The sequence below is a fragment of the Lissotriton vulgaris genome, chromosome 8, assembly GCF_964263255.1.
Source record: "Lissotriton vulgaris chromosome 8, aLisVul1.2, whole genome shotgun sequence".
NCBI classification, from domain to species: domain Eukaryota; kingdom Metazoa; phylum Chordata; class Amphibia; order Caudata; family Salamandridae; genus Lissotriton; species Lissotriton vulgaris.
Genome location: NC_141696.1, coordinates 1,229,509,852 through 1,229,515,099, shown reverse-complemented (window position 1 = coordinate 1,229,515,099; position 5,248 = coordinate 1,229,509,852).

Below are 5,248 nucleotides of genomic sequence, written 5' to 3'. Positions count from 1 at the left end.
TAGAAGGACCCCAAAGGCCCCCCAATTAATTTTTTTATTTTTTTAAATCGAGGGATGTGTGTAGGATCCACGCATTTTGCTGCTGAAAAAAAAAACGAAGCACGGACTCCCGTGCTTTAAAGGTTATTAGCCCCAGGGGGCCAAATCCCGGGTGCATTTTAAAACAAATAGTGTGGGGGTTCCAATCCCCCCCACACTGCCCCAGGGATCGCCACCCCCCTGGGCTGTAACTTAATATATGCGGGGGGCTCACGGGGCCCCCTCGCAGCCCCAGGGACCACCACTCCCTGGGGCGTGTTTAAAAAGGGTGAGGGGGCTTTTAGGCCCCCAAGTACTGGGGACCGGCACCCCCGGGGGGCTTTAAAACATTAATTGAGGGGGGCTCTGAGGCCCCCCAGCCCCAGGGACCGCCACCCCCCCAGGGCTTTTTGAAAGTGTGGGAGGGGGGCCACGTGGCCCCCCTCCTGGAGCCCAAGATGGCCCTGGGGACCGCCACCCCCCAAGGCCGGCTTCTGCAGTGTCCCGCGTTGGTTTCTCGCTGTGAAATATGCTGTAGAGGATCGAAAAATAAATCCATCTGCTTCTTAAAACGGATTGACTGGAGTGGCGGCTTCTTCTTGCTTTGAACCGGGTGGCACTCGGGGCAAACATAGTTCTGATATATATATATATATATATATATATATATATATATACACACATACGCATGGTAAAGGCACAAAAACTCACCTCCATGGTAATGGCATACGTGGTAAGGGATGCATGGTAAAGACATTGCTTGCTAAAGGTAGTTTGGTAAAGGTTGTTTCACCTCAGCCAGGGCCAGAGATTCAGGTCTCTCCAGGAAATCTATCAAGGTGTTAAAATCACCTAGCAACATTACCCAAGAAGCATAAGCTACATATTCGTCCTAAAAAATTGGCAAGACCGATGTTTTAAAAGATGGCAAAAGAAGAAATACAATAATTAGGAAATTGGAAGAAGGGTGGATAGTAGTGTATATTGTTGCAGCTTGATCAAAGACGGGAAATCAGACATGAGATAAGAGCATCCCCAAAGGTTGCTCAGCAGGTGTATTTCCTTAGCAAATCACTAAAGCAATGACTCGGAAAAACATGGCCAAAACCAGGTTGTGGAGATACCAAGTAGGTCAATGGCTTTGTTAGTTGTCTGTCTAAACATTATTTATTTATGAATGTTAGGATAAAGTGGTTGATTCTCAGATTGAGGCTAGATATAAATAATTTTCTTTTAGAACTACAAAGTAGTCTAATTAGCACAATTTTGCAGGAGCTGCAACTACTTTTTTTACATTTGTTTCATAAGATCTACTAAGAACATAACAATGTTGTCTAAAAGCTCACTTGTTATGATAACATTTCAATTAAGGATAGATCAGACATGCATTTTTCCAAAACACCGTCCAAAGTCCTACTGCTATAAGAATAGCTTTAAAATGTAAAATAATGTAAACTCTTTAATCTGTTATAATGTGCCTGACTTTCTATAAGGATCTGTCAAAAAACACAAAGCACATTTCAGATTAAGGCTACAAGTATATCAAGCGACTTCCAACACGTTTTATTTAAATTTCTGTGCATTTCTAAACCACACATCTAAACTTATACATTATTATTTTTTTTTGTTACAATGGCCGTCCAGTAAATGATGCTGAAATAGGCCTCTGACCCTAGGTCGCCATCATCAAACAAATGAATGTCTATTGTTGGTTCTAATTAAGGATGCAGAGCTTGATGAACAAAAGTGTTTTTTTTCTCTACATTGCTTGGCCCTTTAAAACACCGGATGGTGCCTCTAAACTGTCTCATATATGTATTAAGGTGTTGGTAAGAGCTCCAGACATGTGATTTCATTTTGCAAATAATATCTCTATTCTCTGTCTTTTACTTACATGATACAAGAATAGATTTTTATCTGAAATAGCAGCGGGACTACTTTTAAACGCATATTATATAAACACTTTTGATTGAAAAAAGAGTACATGAAAAACACCATCGAAAATTAAATCTGGACCAGGGACCAGAGTGAGAAAGTGGCTCTTCCTCCACAAAAACAACTTGGTTTCAATGCAGGCAACCTTGCACCATGGTGCATTGGCACTAGGCAGCCATTTATGCATTAGTACAGTACAAGAGGGCAGAAATATGCTGCATCTTATAGATAAAGTGCATTCCTGCCATTTTCTTTAGACATAGGGCAGTGCAGCAGGAAGGCTTGCTGTGCTGCACTACTCCAAAAATTAGTAAATGATGCCTTTAGGTTGGAGCTACTGGAGATGATGATTAAAATAGATTTGTAGGTGGGACAAGACAAGTGAGAGCATCCTGAGATGTTTTTTAACTCAACTGCAGGACAGGAGGGTCAGGCGGGGGCCCTTAAGCTGGCAGCTATAAACAGAGCGCACAAGCAGGAGAACTGAGATATATCCAAAATATGCTAAGTGAGGAATATAGGAGTGGTTAGTCTCATGGACATAGGGCATACATGGTTTGTGTTGTTTTGGCAAGATGGGGTTTATTTGTCCCTTATAGGGAGGAAGAGCTACATGATAAAGGTGATGGAGGTGTTGGAGGACGGTGGAACAGAAGGCCTAGAAGAATAAGAATCCAGAAAGAACAGTTAAGGAAAGGCTAAAAGTGAGAGCTGAGATTAAGATTGGAAGAGATCAGGGGAGGTTTAGGAGCAGAAACGGAGGGTGAAAGAACAGGAACAAGGAGAAAAGTGGAAGCAGCTTGAGCTTACGTGGGTAGGATGGTTAGCCCTTTCAGGAGACGCTGATATTTGCGGGCAATAAGGTGGGTCAGACTCAATTTGATAGCACAATGTTAGGTACAATTAGAAAATACGACGTAAGCTGGAGGATGAGTTGTTTTGAGCTGTGCTTGCTTCAGAATAAAGCATCATATCTCACAAAATAAATAGAATGTGTGGAGTTGAGTTGTTCTTTGTCAATGTCTGAGGCATGCTGTGACCCAACATAGTAGTAAGTTAGAGGGAGAAATATCCATGCAAGCCTCTCCAACAATTGTGCTCATAAGGAGGATATTCTCAAGAACGTGTGATAACTACTGCAAAATTAGCTTAACGCAACTCTCCTTATTGTTAATGTTAATGTTATGGGGCATTTGTACAAGCGGCACACGGCTACTCCGAGCAGTGTCCCGGTGCTAAGGAAAGAAGAAAAAGACCCTGGAAAGAGCGACACCCGTAATTCACCACTCATAGATAAATCACATTATTGCTGAAACAGCCAGGTCTTGAGTTGGCGTCTGAAGCTCAAGAGCTCAGTTTCTTGTCTCAAGGGTAAAGGCAGCGAGTTCCATAGGCTACTCACTACCACCTGGAAGGAGCGCCCCATCTTCCTTACCCGACAGAATTTAGGCATTAACAACAAATTTTGGGTTGATGACCTCAAGATCCTAGCTGGAATGTAAGGAATAATTATTTTTCTAATGTACTGTGCCCCACTGTTGTGCAGCGCCTTAAAGGCTAACACCAAAGATTTGAAATCAACTCTGTTTTTTACTGATAGCCAGTGCAGTGATCGCAAGTGGCTCGTCATGTGTGTTCTAGACCCAACCATAGAAATTGCTCGAGCGGCCGAATTTTGAACAACCTCAAGACGGTTCAATAAGTACTTGGGGATTCCTAAATAAAGCACATTCACATAGTCCAGCCTAGACATAATCAAGGCTTGAATCACCGTCTTTCTATGGGCCAGGGCAGTAGTGGGAGGAAATTTCTCATCATTTTTAACAGCCTAAAGCATGTACCAGCCACAGCCTGCACCTGTGACTTCATAGAAAGATCAGAATCCAGCATAACTCCAAGATTTTTAACAGTAGCGACAGGGCTGGAAGGGGCCGGTTGGTCCTGAGGCCACCACTTCCGCCATTCATCATCCAGGCTATGCCCGAAAAACATAATTTCGGTCTTGGCAGAGTTGCAAGATAGTTGATTCTGCCGAAACCAGCCAAACACAGTCTTCAGACATAAATGTATCTGGCCTTCATTAAACGGCACATCCTTTTCATAAGTAAACAGCAGTTGTGTATCGTCAGCGTAGGTAAGAACCTTGGCCCCAAGATTCTCTGCTACAGATGCAAGAGGTACCATATAAATATTAAAAAGAGTGGGGCTTAGAACTGAGCCCTGAGGCACCCCAACATTTAGCAGAGAGATGTCAGTTGAAAAGGGTGGAGCCCAGACATTATTGCAGTCTATCGCAGGAAAATAACGCTATGTTAACGTAGCATTCACAACACAGCTGTACCATGCAATTGGCCCACAATAAAGAGTCAAATGTCCACGGTAAACTCAAGGCGATGCCACAAAAATGCGAAACATGAACGCAAAAAAAGTTGTGATGAGGCCTGCAATTCACACATGTCAGGTGGGAAAAATCACCATAAAAGTAGAAAAATAACAGATAAACAAATGCCAAACAACAGTGAAGTGCAATTGATGTTGCCGGAGCAAGTACGGAGGACAACCAGAACCCCACAAGCCCCCCAGAGGACCAGCCTGGGACGTTGGGGTCAGGGAAGGGCAAGGAGAAGAAGAATAGGAAGAAGCAGTTCAGTCTGCAGGCAAACAGGATCCTGATTCTGGAGGTGGTAGAACACCATCAACAACTGTTCGTCACCTCCACTGTGTCTTTGGCAACAAAAAATGGACTATGGCAGTCCATCATGGACAAGGTAAATAAAGTTGGCGTGCTGAAGAGGACAATGGAGAGGTCAAGAGGTGGTGGAATGATGTCAAGCGCAAAACCAAGCTGAAACTCGCCAACAACTGGAAGGCAGCAATGCAGACTGGAAGTGGAAGTCCTGCTGCATAGGAGGACCTGGACGAGATGGAGGAAATAGTGTCCATACTCATCAGTGGGGAGACGGTGGCAGGAGTTGGGGACCAGACACTGCTGAACATGACCAGACACAACAGCAACAGGGTGAGTAACGATCAAGGACTGGGGGGCGGGAGCATATGGGCCCAATGGCACACATGTACAATTAAGTAGAGCACATCCACAGACAAACCATGCCCCAGCCCCCAACTCCCACAAAGAGACCAATGTACCCAAGTATGAAACATCCCAGCACTGTATAAGCCCAGAAGTCAAAGGCACACCGCATGAAAGGGAGAAGGGGTAGCAAAATCAGAGCTGCAGGAGCGACCCCACCCGTAATGCAGCACCCACACACATAACATGCAGAGCACATCAACA